Source organism: Mesoplodon bidens (genome assembly GCF_964165515.1).
Source record: "Mesoplodon bidens genome assembly, chromosome: 19".
NCBI lineage: Eukaryota > Metazoa > Chordata > Mammalia > Artiodactyla > Ziphiidae > Mesoplodon > Mesoplodon bidens.
The window spans coordinates 55585777-55602985 of record NC_138179.1 but is presented as its reverse complement, the minus strand read 5'-3'; the positions used below and the strand labels follow the sequence as shown (position 1 = coordinate 55602985).

At 38.9% G+C, this 17209-nt stretch overlaps 1 protein-coding gene across 4 annotated transcripts in view; it reads left to right on the top strand.

Moving 5' to 3' along the window:
- The window catches only part of SPOP (speckle type BTB/POZ protein), a 65878-nt gene that overhangs the window by 27198 nt on the left and 21471 nt on the right, over positions 1-17209 (top strand). The window contains exon 2 of one of the 4 annotated variants that reach the window (XM_081218294.1): positions 7504-7552. The exons of the other annotated variants lie outside the window; for them this stretch is intronic. The gene's annotated coding sequence lies outside the window, so the exon portion shown is untranslated. The remainder of the gene's footprint in view (positions 1-7503; positions 7553-17209) is intronic. 4 annotated transcript variants of the gene reach the window in all.

Genomic DNA, 17209 nt, shown 5'->3' with positions numbered 1-17209 from the left:
AAGTGTAGAATATCAGGTGCCTGTGTATTTTCTTTCAGATTTGTTTATGTCCTAGGATATGGTTCATGTCACAAGTTACTGTGGTTGGAAAGTAACCTTCGGATCTAGGCTTATTCTGCCTTTATTTTAGGTGAAGCATTCCACCAAAAGTATAAGCTCTCTCTGTATACTCAGAAGTATGTGTGATCACTCAGTAGGCAGTGCATTGTTCAGTGAATTTTCTTCCTTATGTTGTAATCACTGAGTTTGAATGGAGTCCTTTACCTGCTCTTTATCCTGTCAATCCCATGTTTTATGCTGCAGAGAAATGTTCCTATTTTAAATCTTTCTTTAGCATAAAAGTATGTTCTTATGTGGAATACTAACACCATGGAGTTTTGTTTTCCCTTCCACTCTGGAAACTGCTATAAAAAGTTTCAGTTCCTAAGTCAAAAATAATTTTTTCTTTTAACTGTAGTCACCGTCTTGGGATATTTCATCTGGATACATAACAGAAGACTTTACTGTTTTTGTGGGCATCAGAATATAATATAAAGAACCTTCTTCTTGAAATTATATTTTGTTTGCATAATTCTTTATTTAACACACCTTTTTTCCTGACTTTAAAGAAAATATGCTCATTAAAAAAAAACTTTAATGAAAAGTATAACTAACGGAAGCAATCACTCAGTCTTCGTTGTTACATCTTGTTGAGTAATTCCCTTAGTGCTTATGGCAGCGCACACCCGCACCAGCAGTACAGGAGAGCTCTTGTCTTTTGTCTCTCTGGGCTTTCCCAGCATTGCTGTCATTAAAACATGCACTGCACATTTGTTTTAGGGGAAAATACAGTTTAGTTTGTATCAACTTTTTATAAGTCTTACCTGTGAGTCAGTACTAATAAGAGCATAAATCTGAAACTTGTAGTAAAAACAAACTTTGTTAATAAATTTGACTTACAGAGAAGGGAAGCCTTCTTTTTTTCAAATGTATTGTATTTCAAAAGTTATTGTCTATGGGGCTTCCCTGGTGGCGCAGTGGTTGAGAGTCCGCCTGCCGATGCAGGGGATACGGGTTCGTGCCCCGGTCTGGGAGGATCCCACATGCCGCGGAGCGGCTGGGCCCGTGAGCCATGGCCGCTGAGCCTGTGCGTCCGGAGCCTGTGCTCCGCAACGGGAGGGGCCACAACAGGGGGAGGCCCGCGTACCATAAAAAAAAAAAAAAAAAAAAAAAAAAAAAGTTATTGTCTAATCTTTCAAGGATAGAAATCCAAAAGAAGAGGAGATTAATAAAGTCATTTATTAAATAAGTATTTGTTTCTGATCTTCCACTTGCCAGACACTGTCTGGGTACAGCAACAAAACAGACAAGAGTCTGCCTTCTTACATCTCAGGTAAAGTGTGGTAAATGACTGTGTGCTATAGAAAAAAATGAAGCAATGCAGGAGAAATAGGATTATGGCTGGGGCGGGGAGGGGATGACATGCTTAAGGGTGTCAGGGAAGGCCTCACAGAGATGGTGGTTATTAGGGAAAGCCCCAACAATGGGGAGGGAGTGTGCCAGGAGAATATCTAGGGGAAGAGTTATCCAGGTAGAAAAAAGGGCAAATGCAAAGCCCTAAGGCAGGAATGAGCCTATTCTGTCTGAGGAACAGCAGCAGAGAAGGCCAGTGTGGCTGGAACACAGTGAACTCCAGAGAACATAATTGGAGATGAGGCCAGAGAGGTAATGAGGTCCAGTTTGTGCAGGGCCTTTTCAGTTACTGTAAGGACTTGGGCTTTTACTCAGAGATGAGATGGAAATCATTGGAGGTTCCATCAGAGGACATGATTAAACTAAGAAGGTAACACCAAAAAATACTTGTGTCCTGGCTTTGCTTTTTCAAAAGCTTTCGTTTGTTTCTTATAATAATTTGGATATTAACTAATGGCTCCTGGTGAGTAGTCATACATAGAATTAAACATTTGTGTCAGTACCGAAAATTTCCCAGGAATACAGATCTTAGGTATTGCATTTAAATTCAAAGAAAGAAAGTGTAGTAGGAAAGCCCGTCTATAGAAATTCATTCCTGGGTCGCCCTGCTTTTATTACTGAGTTCTCATCCTGAACTGTCTTGAAAAAAAAAATCAAGGGTATATTCTGTGCAATACACTATATTCACCCTTAGACATTGGAGGAGATATATACATACACATACATACACACACATATACTCTATTGGGTAATTTTATTGCATATTTTAATGCATTTTAAATTATGATTTTATTTTAATGCATTTTTATTTTGAAATATAACCCATAGAAAAATACACAAGACATAACTGTATAGTTTAAAGTTTAATTATAAAAAGCAAGTACTTATATAACCACCAATTAGACCTGGAAGTATACCATTGCCAGCAACCAGAAGAAGCTTGCTGTGTTGTGTGTTACTTCTAGAGCATAACCCACACCCAGGTGTCACTAATCTGACATTTGTGATAGTAGTTTCCTTTCCTTTGTGCTTTTACCACCTAGGATTCATCGCAAACCAATATAACATAGTTTTGTCTGTTTTTGGACTTTATATACATTAAATGGAATAATACTATATGTGTTCTTTTATGTCTTCTTTCAGAACCTAACTATATGTTTGTAAAGTTCATCCATTTTGTTACGCAGAACTGTAATTTCATTGCCATGTAGAACCCTGTCATGAATATACCCCAATTTGTGTATCCATTCTACTGTTGATGTTTTGGCTGTTAGGAACACCGCTGCTGTGCATGTTCTTATTTATGTGCGCTGATGGACGTGTGCAGGACTTTCTCTGGGCCATATTTGGGGGTAGAATTGTTTAGTTTTTAACAAACTAAACAATGGATCTTTAATTTTTTTTTAACATTTAAAACTTTTTTATTTATTTATTTTTGGCTGCATTGGGTCTTCATTCGTGCGCACAGGCTTTCTCTAGTTGTGGCGAGCGGGCTTCTCATTGCGGTGGCTTCTCTTGTTGCGTGGCACAGGCCCTAGGGCGTGCGGGCTTCAGTAGTTGTGGCACGCGGGCTCAGTAGTTGTGGCACACGGGCTTAGTTGCTCCTCAGCATGTGGGATCTTCCTGGACCAGGGATCGAACGCCTGTCCCTGCATTGGCAGGTGGATACTTAATCACTGTACCACCAGGGAAGTCCCGATCTTTAGTTTTATTAGATAAGAAAAAACTGTTTTTCAACATGGTTGTACTAATATGTCTTCCTACCAACAGTGTGAAAGTGTTCCTGTTCCTCCCAGTCCTTATCAGTATTGTCAGACTCTAAGTTTTGCCAATCCACTAGGCCTAAAAGTGTTCACTCTAGCAAATTAACTGAGAAACCAAAACCTTAAACACAGTTGGTGTGCAGTAAATATCTGTTAAATGAACTCGGCCTGACTTTTGCTCCTCTAAATCTTCTGATCGTGACTTGTCCTGTTTTAGAGTCAATAGTTCAGTACAGTTTTTGGTGAGGGCTCATTCCATCACTGACAGTAACTAGACTTGGTTGACCAAGGTAAGAGGAGCTTATTTGTGCCAGTGAAAGACAGCATTTACATTTCCAGGAAAAGATTCTGTTTTTGTTTTTGTTTTTTAAATGAAAGCAGCAAAGAGGAGATAGTAAATTTTTTTATTGGTTTATTAACAGTGCATTGTTAATTCTTTTATTTCCTTGGCTGCGCCTTGTGGCATGTGGGATCTTAGTTCCCCGACCAGGGATCGAACCTGTGCCCCTAGCACTGGGAGCGTGGTGTCTTAACCACTAGCCACCAGGAAGGTCCCAAGATGCTGTTTTTTAAAAATCACCCACGGTGTATGCAGTCCTTCATTTTCCCACAAAAAGGAAGATAGCGCCAGAATTTCCAGCCTAGGTTATACTCCTAGAACCCTTGCAACCACTCTTACCCCTGTTTCTGTTTTGAGTGACTTTGTAGGCTATGGTAGATTATTTAGGGGGATGGTGGTGGTGTTTAGCTAAGATACCTCACCAGTCTTCAACAGCCACTTCAGTGTGGCAACTGTTTATTAAAACCATAGGATACATGGCTTTGTTTAAATGTATCTCGCTTCAGTGTAATTGAGCCAGAGCACTTTCTTTTTCTTTAACATCTTTATTAGAGTATAATTGCTTTCCATTGGTGTGTTAGTTTCTGCTGTATAACAAAGTGAATCCGCTATACATATACATATATCCCCATATCCCCTCCCTCTTGAGCTTCCCTCCCACCCTCCCTATCCCACCCCTCTAGGTGGTCACAAAGCACCGAGCTGATCTCCCCGTGCAATGCAGCTGCTTCCCACTAGCTATTTTACACTTGGTAGTGTGTATATGTCCATGCTGCTCTCTCACTTCATCCCAGCTTACCTTTCCCCCTCCCCGTGTCCTCAAGTCCATTCTGTACGTCCGTGTCTTGATTCCTGTCCTGCCCCTAGGTTCTTCAGAACCATTTTTTTTAAGATTCCGTATATATGTCTTAGCATATGGTATTTGTTCTTCTCTTTCTGACTTACTTCACTCTGTATGACAGACTCTAGGTCCATCCACCTTAGTACAAATAACTTAATTTCATTTCTTTTTATGGCTGAGTCATATTCCATTGTATATATGTGCCGCATCTTCTTTATCCACTCATCTGTTGATGGACACTTAGGTTGCTTCCATGTCCTGGCTATTGTAAATAATGCTGCAGTGAACATTGTGGTACATGTCTCTTTTTGAATTATGGTTTTCTCAGGGTATATGCCCAGGAGTGGGATTGCTGGGTCGTATGGTAGTTCCATTTTTAGTTTTTTAAGGAACCTCCATACTGTTCTCCATAGTGGCTGTATCAATTTACATTCCCACCAACAGTGCAGCAGGGTTCCCTTTTCTCCACACCCTCTCCAGCATTTATTGTTTGCAGATTTTTTGATGATGGCCATTCTGACCGGTGTGAGGTGATACCTCATTGTGGTTTTCATTTGCATTTCTCTAATAATTAGTGATGTTGAGCATCCTTTCATGTGTTTGTTGGCAGTCTGTATATCTTCTTTGGAGAAATGTCTGTTTAGGTCTTCTGCCCATTTTTGGATTGGGTTTTTTTTTTATATTAAGCTGCATGAGCTGTGTGTATATTTTGGAGAGTAATCCTTTGTCATTTGCTTCGTTTGCAAATATTTTCTCCCATTCTGAGGGTTGTCTTTTCTTTTTTTTTTTTTTTTTTTTTTTTTTTTTTGCGGTACGTGGGCCTCTCACTGTTGTGGCCTCTCCCGTTGCGGAGCACAGTCTCCAGACACGCAGGCTCAGCGGCCATGGCTCACGGGCCCAGCTGCTCCACGGCATGTGGGATCTTCCCGGACCGGGGCACGAACCCGTGCCCCCTGCATCAGCAGGCGGACTCTCAACCACTGCGCCACCAGGGAAGCCCCTTTCTTTTCGTCTTGTTTATGGTTTCCTTTGCTGTGCAAAAGCTTTGAAGTTTCCTTAGGTCCTTTTTGTTTATTTTTGTTTTTATTTCCATTTCTCTAGGAGGTGGGTCAAAAAGGATCTTGCTGTGATTTATGTCATAGAGTGTTCTGCCTATGTTTTCCTCTAAGAGTTTTATAGTGTCTGGCCTTACATTTAGGTCTCTAATCCATTTTGAGTTTATTCTTGTGTATGGTGTTAGGAAGTGTTCTAATTTCATTCTTTTACATGTAGCTGTCCAGTTTTCCCAGCACCACTTATTAAAGAGGCTGTCTTTTCTCCATTGTACATTCTTGCCTCCTTTATCAAAGACAAGGTGACCATATGTGTGTGGGTTTATCTCTGGGCTTTCTATCCTGTTCCACTGATCTGTATTTCTGTTTTTGTGCCAGTACCATATTGTCTTGATTACTTTGTAGTATAGTCTGAAGTTCGGGAGCCTGATTCCTCCAGCTCCGTTTTTCTTTCTCAGGATTGCTTTGGCTATTCGGGGTCTTTTGTGTTTCCATACAAATTGTGAAATTTTTTGTTCTAGTTCTGTGAAAAATGCCATTGGTAGTTTGATAGGGATTGAATTGAATCTGTAGGTTGCTTTGGGTAGTAGTATAGTCATTTTCACAATGTTGATTCTTCCAATCCAAGAACATGGAATATCTCTCCATCTGTTTGCATCATCTTTAATTTCTTTCTTTAGCGTCTTACAGTTTTCTGCATACAGGTCTTTTGTCTCCCTAGGTAGGTTTATTCCTAGGTAATTTATTCTTTTTGTTGCAGTGCTAAATGGGAGTGTTTCCTTAATTTCTCTTTCAGATTTTTGGTCGTTAATGTATAGGAATGCAAGAGATTTCTGTGCATTAATTTTGTATCCTGCTACTTGACCAAATTCATTGATTAGCTCTAGTAGTTTTCTAGTTTTCTGGTAGCATCTTTAGGATTCTCTGTATAGTATCATGTCATCTGCAAACAGTGACAGTTCTAGTTCCTCTTTTCTGATTTGGATCCTTTTATTTCTTTTTCTTCTCTGATTGCCATGGCTAAAACTTCCAAAACTATGTTGAATAATAGTGGTGAGAGTGGGTAACCTTGTCTTGTTCCTGATCCTAGAGGAAATGGTTTCAGTTTTTCACCATTGAGAATGATGTTGGCTGTGGGTTTGTCATACAGGACTTTTATTATGTTGAAGTAGTTTCCCTCTATGCCTACTTTCTGGAGAGTTTTTATCATAAATGGGTGTTGAATTTTGTCGAAAGCTTTTTCTCCATCTGTTGAGATGATCATATGGTTTTTATCCTTCAATTTGTTAATATGGTGTATCACATTGATTGATTTGCATATATTGAAGAATCCTTGCATTCCTGGGATAAACCCCACTTGATCATGGTGTATGATCCTTTTAATGTGTTGTTGGATTCTGTTTGCTAGTATTTTGTTGAGGATTTTTGCATCTGTGTTCATCAGTGATATTGGCCCGTAGTTTTCTTTTTGTGTGTGACACCTTTGTCTGTTTTTGGTATCAGGGTGATGTGATGTTGGCCTTGTAGAATGAGTTTGGGAGTGTTCCTCCCTCTGCTATATTTTGGAAGAGCTTGAGAAGGATGGGTGTTAGCTCTTCTCTAAACATTTGATACAATTCGCCTGTGAAGCCATCTGGTCAACCCAGAGCACTTCTTATAAAGGGTTTTTTACATAGAAACTTGATAGTAATTCTTTTAGCATTTTGTGAAGTCGCTGGCAAAAGTGGTCACTCCCCTCTTGTAAATCTTGTAAATGTTGACACAGGGCAAGCCACTAATTTCATTTTTGCTGTACTCATAGGCCAGTTCATTAGAGGAATTAGCTTGAATATTTCTGACTTTAATTTCTAAGTATAATCTTTTTGAGAGATGACTAGAAAATAGAGCTCTCAGAACTAGTGATGAGATATAAGAATGGTAATTTTGACTAGTAAATCCTAGCTAATGTATCACCTGCTTTTGTAAGATTTTCCCTTTTCAGAATAGCCTAAGTAAGTAAAGACTTGCATGAGATTCAGAATCTTGTTAAGTCTGATTCATCATCTCTATTTCCAGCAAAGATTTCCTGTTAGACAAGACAAATTAGAGTCTTCCTACTGACTTGGTGAGTTTTTACGTAGTTTTATTTTAAACATAGTTTAAGATCATGAGGACAGAAGTGGAATGAAATGCATAGAAATATTTATCATGACTTTAAAAAATGCACATCTTGTAGTGCAATCTACTGTTTCATTGCAGTGCAGATAGTATGTATAGTTGGAAGTCATATAAGGTGAGCATGTAAGTTTTTTTTTAAAATAATGAGCATTACAATCAGTGTTAAACATTTTTCATAAATGGTTTCAAAAGAGGCTTTATTCTAAATATTCTTTCCTGGAGTAAACAAGAATTATTTATTCAGATCTTCTCTGGTGACTAGTACATACAGGATAAGGCTTTACACTAATGATGGAGAGGAGAAGAGATGTTTGGATTTAAATTTTTTGATAATACATGATATGGAGACTTTTAGAGTAAGATTATTTTTCTCCTGAGAAAAGATCTTCAGGGAAATTTGAATTCCAGCTTATAAAAGGAGATACCTTAAAGCAATTCATGGGCTCCCTTTTACTCTACATATAAAAGGAGTTTGATTCTGAGCAGGTTGCCTTTGTGTATGAACCTTAGAGCTCATCTCTCTGTGGGTAACTTAGACAACTGTTTCTACCATTCTGGCTAGCATCTTAAAAGTTTTGCTTTGTGGCATGAGATTCTTGCCTCAAATGCTTATGTATGTTTTTACACAGTTTTATTTGGTAAAATAGGTGTTATTGCATTTTAATCTTTTAAATTCTGACAAAAATCATTGGGAGCCAGGAAATTGTGTTAAGACGGACATTCTGTCTAACTTTCCCCTGTTTTGTCTGCCTGTGTGGTTTTACTTTTTCCTTGCGTCATGAATTTTGGAATGAACACTTGAAACTGAGAACTTCCTGCTCATCCTTTGTCCCATTTAGTTTAGTTAGAACCTTAACATTAACATAGAAATTGGCTTATTTTTTAATAACTTTGGAAGAAGGGAGAATTCATTTTTTGCAGGTGGTTTCTAGGTAAGGCACATGGGTCCATGTAAACAATCATCAGATTTCTTAAGACCATACTTAAAGGAGAAGAGTAAAGCATACATACACGTCAATCTGTCTTTCATAGGTAGGGGGAGGTCTAAGTGTCGGTCATAAAGGTAAGAGTCTCCAGAGAACACTGAATTCTGTACTGCTAGATAGTATGTAGTAGTAAATGCTGAAGAGGATCGGTTGCCCTTGTAGTAGAGCAAATCCTCTGGAGCAGGTGGGTCTTTTCAGCTTCTAAGTTAATGAACTTATTCCAAATTATATACCCTAAGACCAGTTTAGAATTTATTCTTGGTATGCATTCCTTGAGCCCTTTCTGTAGCCAGACTGTGTTAGCAAGAAATATTTTTAAATGGCTTGACTGAAACATCGATGGCCAAAGAGAACTGCTTGTTGAATTTGGCTTCTATAAAGGCCAGAGGATCCTGTGGGGTTATGCAAACTCTGCCTATTTGTTTCATGAAGTGACTCTTGTGTTTTTGAATTCCTTGCAAATTAGACATGCTTAAATTGTATTAAGGCCAAGGCATTCATCTGTTTACTGTTTGATTTTATAAGGTTCTTCATAATTGTAGTTGAGGGGAGAGAGAAGGTGAAAAATCTCAAAACAGCTTTGGGAATAGAATTATATAATAAATGGAGTCTTCTTAGCCATAAGGTTTTTCCCCTCTTCTTCCTCTTCCTTCTTCTTTTTTAAAATTCTGTTCCAGCTCTTGTTTTAGAATAAATTTTCTCAACCTAGAGGAGACGTCTTTGATAACATGTGGGATGTGTTAAAATCTTCATCTTTCCTAAGTTTGCTCTTTGTGGCCCTAGAGATTTTTGCCCAAGCCATTCAGTGGAATCAACACATTATTATAATTTGTGAAAAGAGAGAAGTTGCTGATTGCCTCTGCCTATCTAATTTCATTTCTAAAGGTGTTTTCCTTTGGAACTGAGATCCACTTTGAAGTGAAATAGCCCCTTTATAGTCAGGTTTGTTTGCTGATTTGGATTCGTGTCATTCCATTTCAGACATCTCCCAAATGATGGATTTTGAAGGTGATGTGTGGAGAAGCTTAATCCTATGAACCCCATCTGCCTTTTTTTTTTTTTTTTTTAAAGCAGTTGGAGGAGGGTTTTTTTGTTTCCCTAGCAGGGGTTTAGTAATTAACAACAGCAGCACATCACCTGATGGAGAGAACCCAGACCTTGTGAAACCTGTGCCCGTTGCAGCCATCATGGTTTACGCTGCAGGACCCTCCACCCAAGTGGAGACAGGGATTTTTTCCTTCTCTGTTGTCATGTAGATGTAGTCATTTGTGCCTAAATTAAAAAGCAAAACAAAAACTCAATAAGTCTTTTTAAGGTCTAAGGAGATGCAGTCCTGCAAGTCTGCTGAATGGCACCTACCTCTTTGCAGGACAGAGCTCTGCATCTGGAGCAGAACCTGCTGTCCCTGGACGTAGTTTAGGGAATCATGCTAATATGTCCATGTCAATCACTCTCACGTAATGGATAGTTTTCAGGGGGAGGGAATGATTCCCTAGCCCTGAACTTAAATTGGCAATAAATGTTTCTGCTCTTTGATTTTTTGTTTTTTCTACCTGGAAAAGTTGCATCCATATTGAGAATTATTCCATATTATTCCAACCTCTGAGCTGGTTGCTGAGGTCTCCTTGGGGACAAGGACACTTTGTAGTTATTTATAACCTATAGAGAAGGGCAGTAAGGCTGTGAACATCCAGCAGCACACGATGAGGTTTGGGAGTCAGTGGGAGCAGTCTGTTGTTTATTCCTCTGCTTTCCACGACTTGAAATTCTTTCATGTATCTTCTTGTTCCTCTTCATTTTGACTTTGGATGAACCTTACTAGCCGGGGTATTTCTATAAAACTCTTATCTTGTAACACTTAGATTGAGGAGAAGAAGGAAAAATAGCCTTTTTATGTACAAAAGCATGTCTAATCCTCACAGTCATTTCAGAGTCTATGCTTGCCTAAGAGATCTGTAAACTGGGAACACCTTAAAGGTACTGACATGCATGTGTAATACTATACTTGTTTCTGAGTTTTCCTTATATACAATACTTTCTTCTAAGTTTTCCTTATACACAACAGTTGCAAGAACAGTTGAACTCTTAGTTAAATATTTGGCTATGGTAGAAAATATGTTCTGCATCTTAGCCTGGTATAGAAAAAACTTAATGTGTCTATACATGTCTTAAAGGTATGTCTCCCTGTCTCTCTTTATATCTGTACACATGTGTACATGTGTATATATTTAATGTTAATTATTGTTTCTCTACATGTACATTTTTATTTATTTTTATTTTTTATTTATTTATTTATTTATTTTGCGGTACGCGGGCCTCTCACTGCTGTGGCCTCTCCCGTTGCGGAGCACAGGCTCCGGACGCGCAGGCCCAGCGGCCATGGCTCATGGGCCCAGCCGCTCCACGGCATGTGGGATCCTCCCGGACCGGGGCACGAACCCACATCCCCTGCATCGGCAGGTGGACTCTCAACCACTGCACCACCAGGGAAGCCCTCTACATGTAAATTTTAAGGGAATCAAACCCCATGTCAGATATGAAAATTATAGATCAAATCTAAATAAATGCTAAGAATCTGCCTCATTTTTATCAGTATATTGGAATTTTACTGTATAGAATTTAACTTGAAATAACTGAGAGGTCCTCAGTTTCTGACAGCTGCTGTAATGGTTCTTTCAGGATCGACTTATCCTGGAAGATGTGCTTATATAGTAATATATGGGTTGTGGGTTCAAGAACTTCCCATTTAGCCCTGTACACTTCTCTTTCTCCCAACTTTTCTTGGATTTTTTTTTTAATCAAAGAAGAATGTAGTTTTGGAATGTATTAAATTAGTTCTTCAAAATAGGAGATCAACTGATAGTTTTCTTTTTTTTTTTTTTGCGGTACGTGGGCCTCTCACTGTTGTGGCCTCTCCCGTTGCGGAGCACAGGCTCCGGACGCACAGGCTCAGTCAGTGGCCATGGCTCATGGGCCTAGCCGCTCCGCGGCACGTGGGATCTTCCCGGACCGGGGCACGAACCTGTGTCCCCTGCATCGGCAGGCGGACTCTCAACAACTGCGCCATCAGGGAAGCCTGATAGTTTTCTTTTAAAAATATTTTCTTGTTTTAAGAGTATGCTTGGATTCCTATAGCTGTTACTCATTCAGCAACTCCCAAACTTTAATCTTTTAACTAGAGTTCATTAAGGGGAAATATGATCCCAAAAGACAGTAGTCTAGTTAGTCAACAGCAATTTCATTGAACAAATATTTATTGAGTGCCTATTCCTGTTATGATACCATTTTAGGCACAGGGGGATGCTGTTCTCTCATTGTGCTTAACTTCTAGTGGGATAGACCGTAGACAAGTGAAAATATAAAAACAAGGTAATTTCAGATAGTGGTATTAAAAAAGAAATTTGAATAGGGTAATGTGATGAAAGAGGCTAGAAGTGGGGACTGCTTTAGATCTGGTCGTCAGGGATGACCTCTCTGAGGATATTACATTTGATAGGACACCTAAATGACAAGAAGGAGCCAGCTGTGAAAAGATCTGAGGGAAGAAAGAGCTTTCCAGGCTGAGGAAAGAGGCTGATGTGTTTACCAAGTAGAATTAAAGGCCTGAGTGACTAGAGCGTGGTGATTGAGAAGGGTGGGTGTTAGATGAGGTCAGGGAGGTGCACTGAAGCTGTGGCGGCCATGACAAAAGGCAGGTTTTATTTGGATAGGAGTGGAAGTCACTGAAGAATTCCTGTCTTGTTTTTCATAAGGGTCTGACTTACAAGCCATCTCATAACCAAGAAGAATTAATTGTGAAGTCTGCTAATTCCTTTTAAAATATTTTTATTTATTATTTGAAAAGGTAATATATTCACATGGTTCAAAATTCAATAAGTACAAATGGGAACAGTGGAAATTCTCCTTCCCACCCAAGTACCCAGTTTCTTTCCTTGGAAGTAACCAGTGTCCCTAGAGTCTTGTGTAGCTTTACAGACAGAGATATTTTACACACACATACATACATACATACATACATACATACATAAATATTTCTGCCTCTTTAGGTAGAAAGAGCTTCCCCATTCCTTTTTTAAATAGATACTATTATTACATTGTATCATAATTTATTTAATCAATCCCCTATTGATGGACTTTCAGGTTATTTCCATGTTTTTGTGATTACAAATAGTGCCACACTGAAAAACCTTTTATATTTGTCATATTAAATATATTAGTAGGATAAATTTCTAGACATGGAATTGTTGGATCAAAGGGTATATGCATTTCTTATTCATTCTGATATGCATTTCCCTTCATGAAGTTTATAACAATTTATACTCTAATCAGAAATGTTCTCCTTATCCTGGGCAAGTGTTATCAAACATTTTAATCTTTGCCAATTCACTGGGTGAATTAATGTGTGGTTTAATTTGCATTTATGTTTTCACATATTTAAGAACCATTGATACTTACATGTTTGTAAACCATTGGCTGTTCTTTGCGCATTTTTCTGTTAGGCTATTGACTTTTTTCTTCTTGATCTTTAGATTCACTCAATTCTAACTCCCTCTGTTAAAGAATTTTTTAAAAATACAATGTTACATGTCAGTTATATCTCAGTTTTAAAAAAGCAGTCATCTTTAACTTGTAAATTTTAGGAAACGTGAACCTGACATAAGACATGAGAAACCCTAGTCTTTCCTTTGCTGATTGAAGTCTCTCTTGATTGCCCTTGGTTTCATTTTAAGAAGTGTCTCTAAATTTAAAAAAAGCAGAAAAGAAAAAGAAAAAAGTGCATTTAGTATTTTGTTAGAGTAGATTGATCTGCAAAAAGTTTACCCATAACAAATATTCAGAAGTCATTCAAACCTTGCAAGAGAGGAAGTCAGTATGACCTGTAATAATCTGTCCTTGGGGTAATGAGAAAGAAGTTTTTACCTCCTGGGCTGTATATGATTGAGGACACAGTAACAGAAGAAATACAAACATTCCTTTGAGGTCCCAAAAGTTTCTCAAAAATGAATATACCCAAGTCTTTCTATAGTTTTTGGGGGGTTTTTTTGTTTTTTGGTTTTTTATTGTCAAGTCTTTTTGGCATCTTCTGTTTTGGAAAATGCAAACGTCTCTCAAGTTTAAAATAGTTACAACATTGGGATTTTTCCTTACTTGGAAACTGTACCAGGCTTTAAACCAAGAGAAGAAATACTTACAGGCTTTAAAAAGTCCCTAACAAACCATTCTTTGGCAAGAAACCATGTCCCAGCCATCTAGCTTGTGCATGTTTGTGTATTATATTAAACAACATGAAATTGTCAGGATTTAATAGAGTGAACAGGAAAATAAATGGTGGTATATAACAGATACGTTCAGCCTCTGAGTTGTCAGCATACTGGGAAGTTTGCTAAGCCTGGGAAAATAAATTTCTCATTAGAGAACTTGGGCAGTGTTGTTTTAACTCGTTTGAAGCCAGAACAGTGTATTTTTGTGCTAGTCGTCTCCTACCAAGGTTCTCAAACCATGACCCTCAAATAGACCTCCTCTTTTCTAAAACTGTTTTTCTGCTGGGCATCTGCGGCAGTTGGCATGAAGTGCTGAAGAGTTCACGTGCAGCCAGGCTACTTTGCTTATGAACACTTTGCCCATGGTGCCTGCTGTGAGTGAAATTAATTAGATTTGTGCTGTCCTAGTCGATTTCCCTCCCAGCAGGTTGTGTGGTTAGACCTCCTCCGAGTCTAAAGCCGATTCTCCAGTTCTACTGACTGCTGGACTCGACACTTTTAAAAATGGGAAGAAAGGTTGGTGATATTTTAAAAAGAAACCAAAGACTTGTCTACAGAATAAATGAGAAGCAAAAAAGATAGGTAAAAATGGCCAAGACCAAGGTTGTATTTTTTTCCTGGTTGTGATAATGGACCATGGTTCCGTAAAAACAGTTAAGCCATTAAAATAAACTGGGTTTTAAACTTGTCTTTTTCTTAGGCTTAGAGAATTCTTAACTTGTTAATTGTTAGATAAATTTGAAGTATTTTTTTAAACTTCAAAAGTAAACTCAAATTAGTATTTTATGATCTATCAATATAGAGCTGAGCCTGCACCTCACACCTACAGAGCCAAGTTTTATGCTCTTAACTAACATGTAAAATTCACATCTTCATTCCAACCTGCTCAAAAGATAGTTTTAATTGGGAATTTTGAACATTCATTCTGGCTCCTACTGGCAGTAATGGTAACTGGGATTTGTAAAACCGCCGAAGGTGCATTTACTCGCCACTAGATAAATAGACAGTTCTGTGAGAATGTGTCTTCCATCAGATGCAAGTCTACCTTGATCACAGGTCTCTTTTCTTGATATTATCATGAATGCTGAATTGCACAAACCGGGGAGGCCCAAATTCCATTGCAGTGCTTAGTTTAAGTGAAATAGCACATCATGTATATAAGACTTAACTTCATGTGTGATTACATGGGATTTTTTTTTTAACCTGGGTTAGGATACAGGTTTTATTAATTAATTAATTTATTTTTGCTGTGTTGGGTCTTCATTTCTGTGCGAGGGCTTTCTCCAGTTGTGGCAAGAGGGGGCCACTCTTCATCGCGGCACGCGGGTCTCACTATCGCGGCCTCTCTTGTTGCGGAGCACAGGCTCCAGATGCGCAGGCTCAGTAGTTGTGGCTCACGGGCCTAGTTGCTCCGTGGCATGTGGGATCCTCCCAGACCAGGGCTCGAACCCATGTCCCCTGCAATAGCAGGCAGATTCTCAACCACTGCGCCACCAGGGAAGCCCCGACATGGGATGTTTTAACTATAAACACATGTAGGATAGTGTTAAAACCAGTGGGGACTCTGGTAATACTGATGGTATTACTCTGTGAGGGTGCAACTATATCTGATTACTCCTCCTCCATGCTTATTACTTAAGTGGCCAGTGAATGTGAGTTGAGTGAATTTTTTTTGATATTCATTTATACCTCTTTCTGTGAAGGATTTGAGGCAGTTTCCAGAAATACTTAGCATATCAAACAGTAAAATAAATCAGTTCAGGGAATTATAGCAAAGTGAATAACAATGTTAAGAAAATAATAAAGCTATTCGGACTTCCCTGGTGGTGCAGTGGTTAAGAATCTGCCTGCCAATGCAGGGGACACAGGTTCGATCCTTGGTCCGGGAAGATCCCACATGCCTCAGAGCAACTTAGCCCATGTGCCACAACTGCTGAACCTGCGCTCTAGAGCCCGCAAACCACAGCTACTGAAGCCCGCATGCCGCAACTACTGAAGCCCGCGCAACTAGAGCCCGTGCTCTGCAACAAGAGAAGCCACCACAGTGAGAAGCCCACGTGCAGCAACGAAGAGTAGCCCCCACTCGCCACAACTAGAGAAAGTCCGCACGCAGCAACAGAGTCCCAATGCAGCCAAAAAATAATAAAATAAAATAATAATAAAGCTATAGTAGAGGGATCATATGAGCCTATATAGAGTATAGCATGTAGAATGAGCATATGAGCCTGTAGTTTCAAGAGATGGGTCAGATTTGTCTCAGGGCTTCCTAGTAGCCAAGCAAAGAGAGCAGCATTATCAGATACAGATTCATATTGTCTGTCCATGGCTGTAAACAGACCAGGTGTTCAGGAAAGAAATTTCTCCCTTGTATATTGTAAACCAGACAGTGTATGTATGATATGATGGAGTAAGTACATCCTTACACTATTCCCACAATTAATAAAATATATTTTATTGTATTTAAGTTTTTTTGTTTTTTTGATGTGGACCATTTTTAAAGTCTTCATTGAATTTGTTACAGTATTGTTTCTGTTTTATGTTTTGATATTTTGGCCGAGAGGCATGTGGTTGGTATCTTAGCTCCCTGACCAGGGATTAAACCCACACCCCCTGCATTAGAAGGTGCGGTCTTAACCAGTGGACCACCAGGGAAGTCCCAATAAAATATATTTTAAAGATAAAGCAGAACAGTACAAAGGGTAGTATATACTAAAATAGCTCTCATCCCAAACTAAAAGACATTTGTCATATTTGCCTCAGGTCATCCTAATTTTAAAAAAAACATGAGAGATCAACTTGAAATGTTTTACATTCTTTTCCCAGCTTCATTCTTCGTCCTTGCTCTCCCATCATGAATCTGATACATAGCTTGTCAATGATTTTTTTTCACTTCTACTGTATGCATATATCTGTAAATAATATATAAATCTTAAATTTGCATAAATAGTGTACTGCACATGACATTCCAAAACTTGCTCTTTTTCATTAGTGTCGTGTTAGATCTCACTCATCTCCATGGTGCTGTATATGTAGTTCATTACTTTTAAATCCTGAAGTAGTTTTTCATTGTATGGAAATAACCCAATTCAGTTATCTGTTTCCCTCCTAATGGATTCTTAGTTTGTTTGTCTGTAGCTGCCACATTGAACGACCTTGTCCATGTCTTCTTGTGCCCGTGTGCAGTTTTTCTAGGGCAGTGGTTCTCAAAGCGTTCCAGGGCGTATCAGGGTCACCTGGGAACTTGTTAGAAATGGAAATTCTTGGGCCCATTCCAAACCTCTGAATCAAAAACTCTGGGGGGCAGGGCCCAGCAATCTGTTTAGCAAGTGATCCTGATGCACCTAAAGTTTGAGAACC